The sequence below is a fragment of the Dermacentor variabilis genome, chromosome 6, assembly GCF_050947875.1.
Source record: "Dermacentor variabilis isolate Ectoservices chromosome 6, ASM5094787v1, whole genome shotgun sequence".
NCBI lineage: Eukaryota > Metazoa > Arthropoda > Arachnida > Ixodida > Ixodidae > Dermacentor > Dermacentor variabilis.
In genome coordinates, this window is record NC_134573.1 from 142312607 (window position 1) to 142331717 (window position 19111).

The window sequence follows — 19111 nt, forward strand, 5'->3', positions numbered from 1 at the left end:
CGTCGTCATTATTGTATTGTCCTTGTTGTCGTCGTGCCGTCGTCGTGCACCCGTTCTCGTTGTCCTCGTCATTGTCCTAGTTAATTGTACATCGTCATCGCGTCCTCATTATTGTTGTTATCGTCTTGAAGCAATCACGACTTTGTCCTCGTTATTACAGCCCGCGTCGTCGTCATCGTGTCGTTCGCTGTCGTGCCGTCATCCTCATCGTTATAGCGTTGTGACAGACGTCGCCGTGCCATCCTGGCAATGGTGTCCTCGGTATTGTTGTCCTCCGTCTCCCCCATCGTAAACGCGTCCTCACTATTGTTCTCGTCGTATCGTCGACGTTGTCGGCCCAGTTACCCCTGCTTTGGCCGGCACTACGTATAAGGCCGTTCCTTTAGGTGGCGCTGTGATGTGCTCGTGTACATACGAGTGCGTGTCCGCGCTCGAGCGGAGCGGGCATGTGTGCGGTATATGTTTACCATATACATGCGTGCCTGCGCATCGTAACTCGTTTGGCCCTCGCTTCGTGCGGCACGTGGAAGAAATAAGCGAATAGAAAGAAAGGGAGGGTGGAAAGCGCATGGCGCCTAGAAATGACACGGATCGTTGCCTCCGACAAGTGGTTCTGCCCGCGCTTTAACCACTTTACAGGAGGAAAAGAAAGAAAGAGAGAGTCAGGTTGCCTCTCTTGCTGACTGTGTGATCTATCTCGGTCATGTAGACATTGTTGGACCTTTTTGTCATTTGGGTTTCTTTCTTCTTCTTCTTTTTTCTAACGCGAAGGAGTTCTTTTCCTTAGTCGGGACCAAGGTCATAGAAAGGGCACGCGCAAGGACGCGCCAAATTTTGTCTCAGAAAAAGATATGAGCCAATACCGGAGATAGTTCAATGCGAAAAACTTCCGGGCATAGTGCAAACAAATACCGGATATAGTGCGAGTTAAGGCAGGCCACGGCGGCGCTTGGTGTACCTGAGCGCCGACGTGAGCTCCGACGTGAGCTCCGACACCAACACGCCGTTGCTGTCATGCTGTCGTCGTCACTTCGATACCCTAATGACATTGCGATAATTCTTTCGTTGCCATGTCATCGTCATCTTTCCGCTGCTTTTTTTACTCTGTTGCTGCGTTACTGCGTTGTCATAACGTCGACACCACACCGCGGTCTTCGAGCCTTCATTGTCAAACCGTTGTCATCATTCCGTCGTCGTCATTTTGTTGTAGCGATTGCATCGCCTCACACATAGTCGTCACAACTTTGTCTTCACGCTACCGTCGTGATTCCACCTTCGTCATCCCTTTGTCGTCATACCATGCATTGTCTTCTTGTCGTCGTTATCATACCAATGTCTTCTTTTCGTCGTTATCATACCATTGTGACGCTTCTAACGTCGTCATCCCATCGGCATAAGTCCCTCACGTTGTCGTCACACCGCCATCGTCGCACCACCATCGCCATACTGTCGTCGTCACTGCAGCTTCGTGACGTCATAGTCGCCAAGCAGTCGTCGTCACAACATCGCCGTCATCATACCAACGTCGCCACTCGTTGCAGACATTTGTATCGTATGTATACCTTTCAGAAATGCTTGACATGACATGGATAATCATTAAGGATGGTTTCAGCCTCAAATATTTTTTTTCTTTTCTGTTGTAACAGCGATATACTATACATAGCTGTCATGGGTTAGACGTCACTCCCTGTAGTCGTTTTGATGCGTTTGCAGCATGCGCCAATTTCCATTGCAGGAATCCCAGTGCCGTTGCGAACGTGCGACACACCCACAGAAAAGTGGCAATAAAACGTGTATTCAATCGTTCACTCCATTTGCCACGATATGAAATTTCGAGGTGGAAGAACTTAAACGCAGCCAGCGGTAAGAGGCGAAAGGTATATAATATGAAAGGGGAGAGAAAAATAATGCCCATATTTCTGCACTTCTCATTCAGCTAAGGAAAAAAAAAAAGAAGGAAAAAGTATTTCTTACCCACTGAGAAGCGCCCTTTCCATAAGCGAAGAATCTTCTCCTTTTCGAATGGAAGTTGCTTGCTCTGTGTAAGTTTTCGACTAACATGCCAAGCGCATCCTGTGAGCGTGCTATAACAACAGCGAATGTTAGAGCACCGCGCGTTTTTTGCGCGTGTATGCAAACTATATATGCAAACGTTTCTTTAATTGTATCGTGTCCACGTGTTGTTGTCTGGTCGCTCAGTTTGCATTCAAGTCTTGGTGTACGTGATAAGGTTGTTTGTCCTCGATGACCGTGTGTCCCGCGTTTCCCATTGGCTCGAACCACCGCATTTGTGCATATATACTCTGCAGACCGTTGCGTCAGCCAATCAAATGGCGGCGAGTCCGCGCTCTCTAGTCGCGGTGTTGTAAGCAGTATTCTCGGCTGTCGTACCAGCGGACTGGCCCGGAGGCGCATTTACATTCGCTCGCCTGTGCAGCCGGTCGACTGCAGCGCCGCCCCCGCGGCACCAACGGGAACTATATATCTAGGTAACTTTTCGCCCTAGGGGAGCGTAGGTCCCTAGGTGTCGTGTAAAAAACGCACCTAGCTCCTGAAACGCCCTCGTCCCCATGCGCTCGCTCGCGCGGGGCCCATAGAAATATACCATAGCGCAGATAGTATGTGGTAGTATCAGCATGTATCAGTGGGTAGTATTGTTTGTGCCAACTCGCCGGAGTAGCAGAGTAGGCGGTTCATTGTGCGTGCACGCAAGCAGCACGACCACGAACGAAGCGATATAAGGTGGAACGGCGCGTTTTACGGCAATTGAAGTTGTGTGTGTGTGACGCGCTTGGTGTGTGCAAAGAGCAATTTAGTTGCGCGTGTGACGAATGTGTATGCGCAAATAGCACGACCACGAACGAAAGATGGAACATCGCGTTTTGGCGTGCGCAAACAGCAATCGAGTTGCGTGTGTGACGCGTTCGTTCGCGCAAACAGCACGACCACGAACGAAGCGATGCAACGTGGAACAGCGCGTTTTGCGCAATCTAGTTGTGTGTGTGTGTGTGCGTGGCGCGTTTGTGGTGTGCAAAGACCACGACGACGATCGTCTTCTAACTGCGCCAGAGCAAACCGATTGTTGGATTCTACATAGGTATTGAACGGGCGTTAAACCTAGAGAAACACGGGATTGCGACGCGACTAGCCGCGATGTATAGCACTGTACATGTACGTACGTAAGTTTACAGCACAGACTTAATTCGGAGTGAAGGGACACGCCACGAGTGATTTGTATGTGGAGGTTAACTTATACGTGCATTAATTAGTGGCGGTATAGGAAAAAAAAAGGGGGGGGGGGGCGGGAGCGGAGGGAGGCGGGATTGCTGAGACAGGTGCTCGAAAGCGTTTCCACGCATGTTTTGTCGGTGTACTCGATGAACTAAATGCCGCTTTAAAGAAATTGTGACGAAATGTTGGCATGTGCGTAGTGGCACAGTTTAAAATGTGTCGGAGAGTAAATCCGAAAAGAACCGAAGCATACCATGCGTAAAAAATGTGTGAAAACTACAGCTGCAAGCTTATGTTATGCAGCATTGACCGATGTCGAGATATTGTTCTCATGAACGTAGCATCCATCGCCTTTGCACGCATGTGCTGGCTTCGGCGCACTATCATCAAGGCATTGATCAAGGTTAATAAAACTGTACCCGCAAAGAGTGCGTCGCCCTGGTTTCGGTTCTCAACAGTTTGTAAATTGTGCTTTTTGTTGGCGATTCTCTAGACAAGGGATGAAAACGAAAACTGGCAATTAAAATAAGCAACACGTAGAATATTTTAAACGAAAAACTGTTTCAACATTTCTTTATGTAACTCTAATTCTAAGGCTCTAAGCGCCACCTATTTCCGGTAGTCAAAATGTGCCATGGCGGCTTCCTGTCAATTGGATGTGAGCGTAGCATGGGAGCTTCAATGGTACATCTCAGCTTTTTTGGTTATCCCCAGCTGTTCCTTATATTTCCTCGTAATAACTCTTTCTTGTACCCAATAGAATACCGAATATGAATCGTATAGAAGCTCAGAGGCTGCACCTGTCATTCACATAGACAGGTAAGGTAGCTGTTCGCGACCACTTTCAACTCATCTGGGACGTACATAATTTTTTTGTTATTTATGCATGCTTAGGCATCATTTTTCACGCCGCCTGAAGTTCTCGCTAAAAGTACGCTTTAAATGCACTGCACGCCTTAAATTGACACCCATCTGTAACGTGTTTGAGCCGTTTTTTATAGCCCATATTTTGCGGACTACGATTTTAACCTCATGCGCACTACCGCCCGTTTGTTCTGTTGCGCTCGCGATATCAATGTTTTTAGATCCAGAAGGCTGCTTCCGCATGAAAAAAGAGACTCGCCGTGTTAGATTGTACACATGGAAAGCGAACGCTGTGACACATTCTTTAAATTGGCCGACTTTGCAAGCGGTGGCATCATTGCCGTCGTCGAAGTGTATATACAGGCACACTGTAATAGAGACATACGTATTTACAGTGCCAAATGAACAATTTGGTGTTTCGTCCCTTGGCGCTCTCCTGCTCGGCCTGACAGGCAGGTGTCACGCAGTGCGTTGCACTGAAAGCGCATGAGCATACCGCGAAATCTACGCGAGCGTTTTTATAGACAAATGCTCGAAGATTTCTATCACCAGCTGCCACTTGAAAGTGCGTTTAGCTAGCAGGCCAGCAGTGTAGTGTCTGCGCTTTCAAGCATACACTTGATCATACGAAGATAATGAGACAAAGTGTAAACACATGAATGACAGATTCACTATTTATTGACACTCGTAAATCCTCAAACCTGCCAATTGTTCGTTAGTGCGTGAAAAAGTGGAATTTTGTGATGTTTAAAAGCAGACATTGGTTCATCCAAACGTGGCTTTGCCTAGGCCGCCGCATTGTATGAATGAATTATCAAATGCATGGGCATTGGAGCAATGAGGTGATGTAGCTGAAAAATGCACCTTTGTTCTCTTTTCACTTTGCCTCATGGTATTCTGTCTCAAGTTTAGCCATTGTCAAAGCAGCAATTTCGACTGGCACAGCAACACTCATCTGAATGGCATCTGTCAATGTCGTAAGTTGTCATTGCTCCTTTCAGCACATATGTTACATGGTCTTTGACATCTTCAGTACGACCTAAATGTGTTTCACAGCTGTGATTGCCGCAGTGCATATAGAAGCAACGAAGTGATCCCAAATACTTTTGCAGAATAACTGAAATGTGGGCAAGTTCATTCGGATTCATGATTATGGCAGATTTGAACCCAACACTGTGTAACACTACTACACAGACTGGCGTTTCGGGTAGTTGAGACAAGAGTCTTATTAAAACCTCGTTGAGATTTGACAAACTGTTAGCTAGGTGGGATAAAGTAATTGTGATTCAGAATGGTAGCCTCAACATTGAGCACAAGGCAAGAGGTGAGTTTTTTATTGTGATCATTTTCTACAAGCATGCACATTAGCGTTACAGTAGTACAAGCATCTTTGTAGCACATCCTTCCCTGTATAAAAAGGGTCATGTTGCTTACTGCTTAGCTGGTGTTATGCATTGTCCACTTCTATGGTGTTGATGCCCAGGATCTCTACAAAACGGAACCTCTTCGGTACAGTCGTGTGGCTGCTTGTGTTCGTCTCCCCTAGCCAGAGGCATGAAGGGGGGTTCACGGTCACTGACCAAGTCTGATGTATAACCCGACGTTTTGGAACTACACACGGGTTCCTTGTTCACTGAGTAGGACAGGAAATCGTCGTCACTTATGTAGCCAGCATGTGACGTAATGAACATGTGTAAATGGCAGGCATAGTCCCTGGTGTCCGGTTCATCGTAGCTGGCGTCAATTGAACGATTAGCAATTCTAGCAGCCGCCAGGATGACATGTTCTTTTCTTTGGCAACAACAGTGGCATTGTCCCAGTCAATCTTGTGACTATGTTCCTGCGCATGCTCGGCAAATAATAGTCGTGTGACTATTATTTCTTAGATCACATTTTTTTTTTTTCGTTTCCATGCCTGACCAGCCGAACTTTCATCGAACCCTTGATTATGCAGCCAGAGGCAGTGGCACTCGTTGTGTCCTGTTTGAGATGAATGGTCTTTTTGTCCGTGTCTATCCACTATCACCTGGGCTTATCTCCTGGCTGCTGAAGTGTGCCTGCATTTTCCAGGTCAACTACTCGGACATTAATGTCTGGATACAAATTGGGTAGATCTTGTATGCCATGCCCAACATCAGAGTAAGTTTTCTGTTTCTGCTTGCACTTTTGCTCATGCACTTTCATTTTCCTCGGGTCCGGGAGTTGTGGAAAGAAGCTGTTTGCAGTAGCTGGAAGTGTAGTCCTAAGCCTTTGGCTCGTAAGCATTTGCACTAGCGAGGAGCTATTTTTCAGAAGGCTCAGTCTATAATCGTGTGTCTTGTAGGCATCACCTGACGTCTCAAGGGAGTTCTTGGATAAGTTTATGGTGGCTTCTGTGAGATCATTGCGCTGTTGGTAGCGTGGACTGCACGCCATTTGTTGGAATTCTTATGAATTCTGCAAACAGCGAGCTGCGCCCTTTTGGAAGCTACAGTTTGTTGCGGTTCACGACCACTACACTATTGCACGCCTTTTGAAAACAAAGAGGCATTGAGTCGCAACCACAGGTCCTGTCAAACTAGCCAGTACTAGCTCAGGATACCCTTACTAGTATTTTGTGACGATGAGCCACCACACCCCTCCAATAGAAAATATGTCCATAGTGAACTTCTGTAACAGCTTTTCTCGGAATCCCAATTGCAGGAGTGTCACCCTTCTCTTAGCCCTGTGGTGCTAGCATGTACGACATGACTTGAAGACATTTGCTGTTTGTATGTATTTACGATGCAGCACTTTTGTCATCTTGATAGGCATTTTTTGATTTCAAAGTGGCCTTCAAGTGAGAAGTGCTGGGTGGGTAAGCTCCTGTAGCTTCTTGGGCGCGATGGTTTTATTGCCAAAATATCAACATGTCTTGGACTACATTGTCCTTGTAAAGCCAGAATTCTTTCAGAGTTTGCAACACCTTGTCCAGCTCTTTCGAGTGAAAATGCAAAGTTGGCAGCAGCATTAATCTAGCACTTGTTCTTTCTTCAATTGTTGTAAAGAAGGTGGGGAGAGGCAGCATGCATAGCCTTCAATCTTGGTAGGCCCTTGTGGTGCCTGTTATTCTCCTTCACATGAGAACTTCACAGTGTATCAGCTGCGGGAAAGTCTTTGCCTAAGATGTACATTATGCCTCATAATGCATCAATCATGTGCTCATTTTATAGATTGGGAAACAGATTGTTGCCCCATTTATAGAATTTATCTCGAGCTTGCAAGAAAGAAAGCACTTCTTTCTATATCTGGGCATAGCCAGGCATTCTGTCTCTGCAAAATATCTTGAGGCGTATCTGGTAACATGTTGCCCATCGTCTTGCTTTTGGCTGAGCACTGCAACTAGACCACAGCACAAAGCATCAGCTGTGATTAGCAGCTGGTCTCTCATTTTGAGGAGCACCAGCCAAGCACTGGATCTGAAGAAAGTATTTCTTTCCATTTTGAGAATTCTGGAAACTGTGTGGGTTCCAGACAAACCATGCTTTGAAAACAGCATGCTGGACAATGGGTGTAGTGTTTGCATGTTAGGAGCGAATAAACCTAGATAGGTGGTCATGCCCATTAGCAGCAGTATTTCTGGAGGATGGTCTTGGCATGTCTGTGACAGCTTTGAGCTTGTTTTCGTTCATGTGCCCCAAGTAGGATGTTATTGTGATGCCAAACTTACATTTCTCTTTGTGGATGGCAGCTCTTGCACAGTGGGTGCCCTCAAATGTACTGCAGAGTTCGTTGTGTTCATGTTTAGTTGAGCACCAACTGATAACCTCTACCATATGACAAGCAACACATATAAGTTCTGGATGAATATCATTCATATACCATTGTGTTTGATCTGGGGCACACCAGATACCAAATCGCATGAGCAGTTAAAGCGAAACCAACGGAATGGTGCTGTAAAGGTGGTCAAGAACTTTCTGTAATTTTGAGGGATTTGCCAAAACCCTGAATTTGGGCATCAATTTTTCATACACCAAGCTGTGACTTGTAGTATCTGAAGGGTATGGTCTACTGCAGGAATTGGCTCATAGGGCTTGCTTGTTCAGTTTTTGTGTAATCCATAAAAGTGTGGAGTGCTCCTGATGGCTTCGTCACCATAAGCATGCACCAAGGAGTTGGCTCTGTCATAGCTGTCGTAAAACCAGTCTTAAACCTGGAGAAGTTTGGCTTTCGTCTTCTATAAAAGCAGCCATACAAAACAGTGAAATATTAGTGCACAGGACACAGGCTCCAGTTTCAAAATTGTCATGCAAGCTGCGCAAAGTATTTGAGGATGCGGCTTTGAATCTCCACAACCATTAACATTCTCAATCTGTCTAAGCACTCGACTTAGCTTCACAATCACCTCTGTGACCTATTTAGCAAATTTATTTGGAAATAGCAGCATTCTGCCTGATGCACGAGATGGAACTTTATGTTGTGCTAGTCGCCTTACACACTGACCACAGTAACTTGGAGATCACCACCTTCTCGAAATGTCACGAACCACATTGTTTTCAGGGTGAGACAAGCAATCGTGTCTAATTATCATCTGTGACAAAAAATAACTGATGCCTGTGGCAAGGTGCCATTCAAGTGGTTGAGTTCCTCCAGGAGGTAGGGGGTGATACGAGTGAGAACCCTCAAAAGCCAATTATGGCCTTAGCCAAGCAGCCCCAGGTGACATAGTAAAGCTTTTTGGGCACAATGTCATTAGGCACCACCCTATATAATTTATTTGCTTCCACAACATCTGCATGGCTCGCGAGTGTCCGGTGGTAAATTTCTGAAGCCACATCAACCTCGATGTAGTATCCCTAGTTCCAAATACTTCAATCTGCATGCCACTATGTATGGTGGGGGTTACTGGGAAGGAGAATAACGAACAGCTACACATAGATAAAAACTCCCTAAAGGCTGTTATTGTGGAAGGACTGCCCAACATCAACACACGCTATATGATACAAGAATGTTGCTGCTATCAAAGATGAATTCAGTCAGTAATTGAGGATGAAGATAGTTTTACTCAATAGCCTTATAAAAAATGGTAAAAGAAAGCTAATAAATTTGTAACATGTTTTGAATCTTGTCTGAAAAAAAAATCATTAGTATGTCTTGAAATATCTCGCGCAGCCGGTAATCCTGTTCTACTTCTTCATGACCTTCAGGTACGCTAGAGAAGTCTTTCTCATCATTGGGCTAAAAAATGTAGTTGAGCAAAAGGAGTAGACCTAGGTGGCTGACAGGATGGCTCTTCTTTAAGTGCTGTGCGTAGAAGAAAAAAACATGCAAACATCTTCAACACTGTAATGGGCACTAACTGTTAGGGATGAAACATGAAAAACCCTAAGGAAAACATTTAGGTTTGGTGGATATGTAGAAAATACACAGAGACTAAAGACAGTGAAGGACAACGAAAAATGTTTGTGTAAGCTTCTTCACCAATGCGTTTGTTGCCTGTAGACAACACCAGGCAGAACTCTGAAAGCGACCTTCACCCCAAGTCGACGTCAATTCTGCGTGCAATTTGTGCATATTGACACAAAGGTGTGGGGCTCCTGCACTGCAGAACAGCGCGCGCAAAGGTCGGCGTCACGAAAGATAATAAAGTGCGTAAGCTGCACGCTCTTGTTCTGCCCCACCATTAAAGAGAAGCATACATTTTGCAAGACTCTGTCTCCAATCTACATTACATTTTTCGGCGGAGGTGTGGGGTACGTGCTACCACTTGCAGATCGAACGCCGTCTACAAGCCCAGTACGAAGTCCGGTCAGACTCCCGTGCAGGTACGGAAAGCTGTCGACTTCAAGGACTGCCACCTGAGCATGAGCCTCTACGCAATCAAGTCAGAAGGATGAATACATTGGTTCCACCTTCTTCATCGACCGCCCCGACCGAGGTCGTCCTCAACCAGCCACGAATCCCCACATCCTTCCATGGGGACACCTTTGAGGATGTAGAGGACTGGCTCGATCACTTTGAGCGTGTCGCAGAATTCAACGTCTGGACTACAGAGCGCAAACTACGCAACACCTACTTTGCCCTCGAGGACTATGCACGGACCTGGTTTGAGAACCGTGAGGCAGGGCCCTATCGACATGGGACGAATTCCGACGGCAGCTAATCAGCACATACGCCAGCTTCGATCGCAAGGAGCGAGCTGAATCTGCAATGCAGGCGAGAGTACAGAGGCCGAACGAAAGCGTCGCAATGTTTCTCAAAGGTATGTGCCGACTTTTCCGACACGCAGATCCGTCCATGCCAGAAGAAAAGAAGCTAAGGAATTTGATACGCAGTGTCGAGCAAGAGTTATTCGGTGCCCTAATACGCAACCCACCAAATATTGTTGCAGAGTTTCTCGCGGAAGCCGTATCGATGGAAAAGGCACTGCAGCAGCGAACAAGGCAGAACCGCGACGTGTCGACCCTATCGCGTGATTCTCTCGCTATATCCCTGGACAATATTAATCCCTTGTGGGAGCTCCTTAGGCTTATCGTTCGAGAGGAGCTTCAAAAGCTTCAGGTGGCTCCAGCATCGGTACAGCGACCTGCTCTGTCTGAGGTCGTCCGGGAGGAAATCAGGCAGGCAGTCCAAGTCCCAGAGCGAAGCGAGACACCACAGCACAAGGTACGGCAGCCACAACCTCGTATGTCGTATACAGAAGCTGCACGAAGTTCGTTGTCCCCGATTTTTCGCGATGTGAGCGACGTCCTGGACCTTCTTGGTGTGCGCGCCGTTGAACAAGACACTCGCCTCGTTGCACGCCATTCATGGCTGAAACACACCCACCCCACAAGAGCGACGTATGGCGCTCCGCAGACCGGAGGCCCTTGTGTTTTCATTGCGGTGAAGCCGATCACCTCTACAGGGCGTGTCCCTACCAATGAGCTGGGCTCCGTGAATTTTCACTGAATGCGCCGCGCCCGTGCAATGGTGAATGCGCCCTGGAGATTGACGCATACCTCGTTTGCTTTGCCCCACGATTCCGTGAACCCCGGTCACCGCCACCCGCCCGAAACAGGTCTTCCAGCCCCCTATTCAAGCTGAGAGCAACGAGATGTCGCTCACTCAGCCCAGCCTCCCGGGAAAACCAAGTCCAACGACCTGCGGAGGAAGAGGTCGCTGATGTTGCGAACGCTGAAGATCCTCCACTGCAAGGACCGCGATATGACGTAATTGAGACGCAAAGAAAGCAGTGTAGTTCCGTACCAGTTACCACAGATGACCACGAGGTCATGGCGTTAATCGAAACGGGTGCGGACACGTCTGTTATGAGCCAGAATCTCGCGCGTATGCTGAACAAAGTTTCGACGCAATGGACCGAAACTCAGATTCGTACTGCAGGAGGTCATCTCATAACTCCAATGGGCCGGTGCACGGCACGAGTCAACATTCGGGGCTTCACGTACATCGGCGACTTCGTCAATCTTCCTGAATGTTCAAAGGACCTTATACTCGGCATGGATTTCCTTCAGGCGAACGGTCCATCATCGACCTGCAAGAGTCTAGAGTCAGCTTCACTACTATGCAAGCCATAGCGAACAGTAATGACAACGACCGTGACATCGCGCTTCGCGTAACTGACGATCACATCACGTTGCGACCCAAGAGCAGCATGCTTACCCTTGTCCAATGCGACATGGAGGACGCCGCCGAAGGAATTGCTGAGGCAAACATGCCCCTGCTTCTTGAGTGCCACATTTGTATAGCCAGAGGGCTTCTTCAGGTGCAAAACAAATGTTCAGTCGTTTTGCTAACAAACTTTAGCAACGATTATCGGCATGTACCGCGAGGAACAACATGGCCGAACTGAGCTCATTTCTTCACGAAATCACTAACGTTACTGACATTGCCACATTGGAAACCGCATCGTCTCAGCAGTCTGGGTTCCCCAGCCTAAAAGAACGGATTCACGTTAACGCTGCTCTGCCAGACCATCAGAAAGACCGTCTACTGAGTCTCGCGAATGAATTTGTGGACTGTTTTTCAACGTCATCCAAAGTGCGGCGCAAGTGTATCACAAAACACCGCATTATTACGGACGAGTCTGCATGTCCTGTCCGTCAGCATCCTTACAGAGATGCTCCAAGACGACGTGATCCAGCCATCCACCAGCCCGTGGGCCTCCCCTGTAGTGTTAGAAAGAAAGACAACACACTATGCTTCTGTGAAGATTACAGAAAGTTGAACCGTGTCACCAAGCGTGATGCTTATTCATTGCCACGCATCGACGACGCATCGGATCGTCTACAACATGCCAAGTTTCTTTCTTTGTTGGATCTTAAATCAGGATATTGGCTAATCGAAGTTGATGAACAGGATCGTGAAAAAGCAGCATTTGTGACACCTGATAGGCTGTATGAGTTCAAAATTCTCCCCTTCGGTCTCTGTTCCGCACCTGCCACCTTTCAGCGGACGATGGATACCGTGCTTGCTGAACTCAAATGGCAAACCTGCGTCGTATACTTAAACAATGTCGTTGTGTTCTCGAGCACGTTTGACGAACATCTCGCATGACTCGAGGGTGTCCTGCGATCCATACTGCCAGCCTCACCATCAAGCCTGAAAAACGCTACTTCGGGTTCCAAGAGCTCAAATTTTTTGGCCATGTCGTTGGTCCTCAAGGCGTCCGACCAGACCCCGACAAGTTAGCTGCCGTCGCTGAGTTTTCACCACTCACAGACAAGAAGGCTGTCCAACGCTTCCTTAGTTTGTGCGCATATTATGGGCGCTTCGTCAAGGGCTTCTTGAGAATTGCTGAGCCTCTAACAGGGCTTACATGCGATGATGCGCCTTTCATTTGGGCGGAGGAGCAGCAGCAATCGTTCAATGAAATGCGCAAGCGTTTGCAAGAGGCCCCGATACTTGCTCATTTCAACGAAGACGCTGACACTGAAATCCATACTGATGCCAGCAATGAGAGTCTCGGTGCTTGTGCAGTGGCAAGCTGGTGCGGAACGACCCGTTGCTTATGCAAGCCGCAGTCTCACCAAGTCTGAGAAAAACTACTCAACCACTGAAAAAGAATGCTTAACGGTTGTGTGGGCAATTGGTAAATTCCGACCCTACTTGTACGGTAGACCCTTTAACGCTGTGAGCGATCAACCACGCCCTGTGCTGGCTTGCCAACCTCAAGGATCCTTCAGGCAAACTAGCCCATTGGAGCCCTCACTTACAAGAGTATGATATTACAGTTGTCTACCGATCTGGCAGGAAGCACAGTGACGCCGACTGTTTGTCACGTGCACCACTCCCTACGACTTCATTGGACCCTGACCATGACTTGCCATTTGTCGCCGTTATCGACGCCATAAAGATGGTTGAGCACCAGCACGCTGATGCTGAGCTGCTGCCGTGGATCAAACACCTCCAAGGAGTTGAAGGTGTTTTACCCTGCTTGCTCATGTGCGGCTTATCCTCATACTACTTGCACAACAACGTCCTTTACAGGAAAAACTGCGGAAGCGGCCCCAATACGTACCTCCTTGTCGTGCCGTCGGCGCTACGCCACAACATTTTGCGAGCCTGCCATCATGAGCCATGCGCGGGACACCTGGGATTCGCCAAGACTTTAGGCAAGGATACGACAGAAATATTACTGGCCCCGGCCATATTCTTCTGTGCAACGGTACATGAAGACCTGCCATGATTGTCTGTGCCGTAAGAAAGCACCAGTTAAACCGACTGGCTTTCTCCATCCTGTGGACCTTCCTCAAGCACCGTTCCAACAAATAGGAATGTATCTACTTGGGCCATTCCCAGTGACCTCTTCACGCCACAGATGGATAGTCGTCGCTACCGACTACTTAACCCGGTACGCCGAAACCGAAGCTATTTCGCAAGTAAATTTATATGAAGTGGCCAAGTTCTTTGTACGCCGCATCGTCCTACGACATGGTGCACCGTCTGTTCTCATCACTGACCGCAGTACAGCATTTACACCGGAACTTATGCAGGATGTTCTCCTGCTGACGCATAGCTCTCACCGCAAGAACACTGCGTATCACCCTCAAACCAATGGATTAATGGAACGTCTGAACAGAACACTGGCTGATATGCTCTCCACGTATGTCGACGTAGAGCACAAGACGTGGGACGCGATCTTACCCTATGTGACTTTCGGGTATAACGCTGCTGTACAGGAGACTACATAGCTTACGCTGTTCGAACTTGTGTAGGCGCCACGTCAGGTCAACACTTGACGCCATGCTACCTATGGCTGATAATAGCCCGACCAGCGAACACGTAGAAGAGTTCGTACAAAGAGCCGAAGAGGCACGCCAGCTTGCTCGGCATCGTATCCGGAGCCAACAGCATACCGCCACCCTTCGATACAACCAGGGTCGTTGCGACATCCATTACAATACCGGCGGCTGCGTGTGGGTCTGGACGCCCGTCCGCCACCATGGACTCTCAGAAAAGTTGATCCGCTAGTATTTTGGTCCCTACAAGGTTACACGCCGCCTCAGTGACGTGACCTACGAAGTGGTCCCCTGCAGTTCTGAGCCCAGTTCACTACGTCGTCGTCCTCCCGCTGAAGTTGTTCGTGTAGTGCGCATGAAACCCTACTATACGCATACCTGAATGCTGAGATGCACCTGAGGAGCTCCATTTCTTATGTAGCTGAAAGAGCTTTTTGAACCGAGACAGTCGCTCTTCTCATGGGAGGCAATTGACACAAAGATGTGGGGCTCCCGCACCGCAGGACGGCGCACGCAAAGGTCGGTGCCACTAAAGACGATGAAGTGCGTAAGCTGCACGCTCTTGTTCTGGCCCGCCATTAAAGAGAAGCGTATATCTTGCAAGACTCTTGTCTCCAATCTACGTTACAATGTAATCGTTGTCGGGTGTAAAATTAAGCTTTATATTGCATGTTTTACACATTACTCATCTGATGCCTTAGCAGCAAAGGTTTTTCCTCTGCCTTTCTTGTAAAAAAATTTTGGGAAGTGCCCACGTGCATCTACTTTATTTTTTTTTTTTTTGTGCATGGCACATGTGCTGTTGGCCTGGAACTGATTCACAATGGTATTAACAGCCATAGCGTTCAGGGCCCCGTGTCGCTGAAAATCCAGCAGTGGTGTTGGCGACCTTTTCCATATGAGAAAATTTATCCCGAACCATGCATCCTGATTCGTGCAGGCCCTCCACGTGGCATATAGGCGTTACTGAACTAATTAAAATTCTCAAAGTATAATGTGTCAAAATTTCATAAAGTATGGCTTGCACACAACTTTGAGACATGATAGCGTTGGATTGTAATTTGAATATGCGAGAAAACATCATTCTGTTGCGCGGAAACTCAAACACAAACCCCTTTTCCAGCTGCCATTTCAGGTATGTCTTAGGAGTGGCATGCCCCAGAAAGCTCGCCTTCGCGCATAGCGTTTGCCACCAGCATTTCAAGGGAAACATTGCAGAAGCATAAGCTGCAGTTGCCCAGAAGCGTGAGAAGCAGCCAGGGATCTTTTAATGCTATCGTGTTCCACTCTTAAAGGCGCAGCTTAAGTGTCCTCCAACCTTTTTTTTTTTTTCCGCTGTTTGGGGACTGCCTTCTTGAAGGTGTTGCTTCGTTTCCTTTCTGCTGTAGGGTGAATGCAATATCTGCTTTGAACAACAGCAAAGCCACGTTTTGATTGCACTTGATGCTGGCCGCACTAGCGCGGCATCTCTCCTATCCAACAGTTCACTATGATGTTATCACTGAAATAGAATACACAGGACACCTTCGTGTACCACTTCATCTACCTCGAAGTAATATGCCATAGCTCTATGATCATATCCTTAACATCCACTACTTTCTTGGATTCATTTCAGATAGCTGGAATGTACAGACTAAAAAAGCTCGGAAGCGCTTGCACTCTTTGGAGAATTTTGTATGAGCATTTTCAGGCTGTTCTGGTGACAATAAAAAATACTGGCTCTCCTGTAATCGAGAATAGATGTAAGCATGAAATGGCTGCCGACAAAGCAGATTGATTGTAGATGTTACTAGCCACAATATTAAAATGGGTGTAGCGCACATTCGCAATGGCACACCCCACCCCCCCGCATCACGCAACTGTACACTGGTCCATATGGAAGCAAGTTCCCTGTCAAAGACAGAACCCCATTGCAAGTCTCGTCATGGTCCACCATATGCGCCGTGGACCTCGCGGACTGCTGGCATTGAAAAGAGCACAAGCAACTGTGTCTCAGTGCCAAAAAATGACAAGTGTACAGTGCCTTGTATCTGCCTCTGAACGTTGCTATTAGAAGTGACAAATAAAACTTCAGCATACTAGAAGTTACAGCTTGAGTGATATTGTGAGCAAATATTTAGAACTCAAAAGCAATATTTTTTTAACATGTTTGGGAAGTAACTAGCATATGTATTGCAGTCTTGACTGTTTGCCCGGATGAGCTGGTTTGAGTGCCAGGATAATGGCTCTGGCTTTTGGTTAATTGAAGGTGGCTGACAACAGGAGCTAAAAGCATTTCATGCTTAAAATGTCTGCAGCAGTGGCACTGTTCGGTTAGTCAAGGACCTCATTTCATGGCCCTCATTCTGACACCTTCGAACACTGTTTCTGCCTTTGTAACGCTTCCTAGAATTTGTCCTTCAAATTCTTATGTGAAAGAACCATGCATCAATTTTGGCATATTTCTCAAACTGTACGAGCAGAATTGCTGCTGATTTCATAAATACAACCTGTAAATCAATACAGCAGAATTGTTAGTTGAAATATGTAATCCAAATCAAGGAGCCATTCTCAAGACGATGTTCCCGCTGGCACTAATGCGTGTCATTCCTGGCGTTGGTGAAATCTTTATTCTACATTATAAAGCATGAAACGTTCGCACATGCTCTTATTTCCTTGTTTTTTGGGCTTTGCCGTTTCAAGGAGCTTTGCCCTTTGAGTGGCAGCAGCCTGATTGACATAACTTCTGACTCACGTATTTAACATTTTTGCACGGATTGGTCAAGGAGTAGCCAGATTTTGAGAAGTACATCTTTAGCAGAGTCTATAGGTGCTGGCTTTTGGTGTGGAGAGACAAGCAGCTTCATAGCTTCCCTCCTGTCTCTTGTCATTGTGTCAGCAAACTGAAATGAAAACTCTCGAAACAGTATATTTGTTAATGAGGAATCTTTGCAAGGCACATTGTGAAGCACATGCCGATGAATTGCTTCAACCTTTTACATTAAACAAATTATGCCATGTGCTGTCAAGAGGCAAATAAAGCTGTTTGCTTTAAAAATTAACAATAACCTCCACAGTTTGTGAAGTGATTGAGATATTGTTACCCAGTACCTTCAACAAAGATGTTATGGGAAACAGTGCAAGGAACTAGCATACTTACACTAATTGCATGTATTTGGCGGAGTTGTGTGGGAGACAAGATAGCCAACCAATTTTCCTTTAATGCATGTGAGCTTTGTCATCTTCATGGTGTAATGTAATCTTTTCAGGTAGCAGATAAAGAATGTGTGGCAACATGAAATGGCCTTTGATGACACAGGCGAGTAGTGGATGCCACACTTCAGTTCTAATTAAAGTTACATCAGCACAGAGCATGTATGCTACGACCAAGTTGGGTCCATACTTTGGATTACCGTGTACAGTGTCACTCTCTTCTGCATTGCAGAAGATGGAAGCCAGTGTTTCTTTGCTGTTGCTATTTCAATTTAGTATATTTTCATGTTTTCATGCTCTGCAATATACAGCCAGAGGTTGCACGGTCTTGAAATGAAGACTACTTTTTGTGTTTTCAAGATAAAATTTTAGCTATAATAAACGGAATTTCCAAAAAACAAATTTTATGTTTGGCCTGCCTTCTTTTGGGTGATCAGACATGGGAGCTATTGATGCATCATGGCTCATACGTGCTGCCTTTATGCTTGAGAGGTGTGTGCACAATGCTCCTTACATGTTGAAAAAAAAAAATGGAGACCATCCATAATTGGTCTTGGGTTGCTTTCTTAGCCACAAGTGCTATCTGAAAATATAGCTGCTTTTTGTTACTCTTTCTGGCGGTGCGTTTTAGATACATAAAAATTATGATGGACGTGCATGTTCAGTGTGATTGCAGGAACGAAAAACTTTACTGAAAGATCCTTTGCAAGAGATGCAAGTGCTTGCCCATTTCATGAAAAAAAAAAGGCTTTGTTTTCATTGTATACAGTAATCTAATGGTCAGGCAGACTTGATCACAAAAGCAAAGAGAGAAATTCAAAGCCTGCTGACCACATCGTAACTGTCTAGTGCATAGACAACACTTGCACGTTGGCCAACAGCATGGGAAAGGAGAAAGAGATTGCCATGAAGCACATGTGGTGAAAAGGAGAATGAAGCAAAAATTGGTAGCATTCAGAAAAAGCTAGATATTCTTGATGAGAAAACTGAAACATTGGACAAATAAATAATAGCAAACTTTATCAAGTCTTACCGCCGTATTCAGCAATACGTATTGAAGCTCATGCTTGACTTGATATAAATGACGCATGGTGTGAACGCGCCCAAGATGCTCATTGCGTTTCTTTTGGTGTGTTCATGACGGGCGTCATTTAAATCGAGTCAAGCATGGGCTTCAAGTTAAGATGCATTTATGAATACGGGGGTTCGTGTTGCGGCATGGTGAGGCTCTCTGGAATGAAGACTTCATGAACTAGAGAATAGATGTGCCCGTGAGAACCTACTTTTACGTGTTATCGCAGACATCTGAATCACAGGAGCAGTCTGAAGCATGTGATAGGTTTGTGAAGACTTTCCGAGAAACGTGCATGGGTTTTCTCTGCAACAGTTTGCTACAATCGGGGGTATGACTCATTTTACATTTCCTGATCACCTTGCATATTTCCGCACAATGCTTTCGTCATTACTGTTCAGTGGTTCAGTGGCACTGAAAAGGCAATACAGGCATGAATGTCAAAAGAGGCACTTGTAGGCAGGGTAAATGCAAGATTACCTTGTTTACATGTCCATAGTTTGTGCTTACAAAGAAGGCAGAAGAAGGATGCCAGGAAAAAAAGCATTTCGTC

The 19111-nt window shown here is 46.5% G+C and overlaps 1 protein-coding gene and 1 long non-coding RNA gene across 8 annotated transcripts in view; both read left to right on the plus strand.

Moving 5' to 3' along the window:
• Nucleotides 1-19111, plus strand: part of LOC142585368 (GRAM domain-containing protein 4-like) — a 150573-nt gene that overhangs the window by 16307 nt on the left and 115155 nt on the right. The window lies entirely within an intron of this gene.
• On the plus strand, nt 3293-17888 carry LOC142585365 (uncharacterized). 7 transcript variants are annotated; one of them, XR_012829072.1, is made up of 5 exons: nt 3293-3915; nt 3992-4050; nt 5003-5072; nt 6166-6234; nt 15910-17888. It is a non-coding gene; the product is annotated as an uncharacterized LOC142585365 (long non-coding RNA). The 7 variants fall into 7 exon arrangements; XR_012829071.1 differs by having other exon boundaries at nt 3293-4050; nt 6019-6234; XR_012829070.1 differs by having other exon boundaries at nt 3293-4050.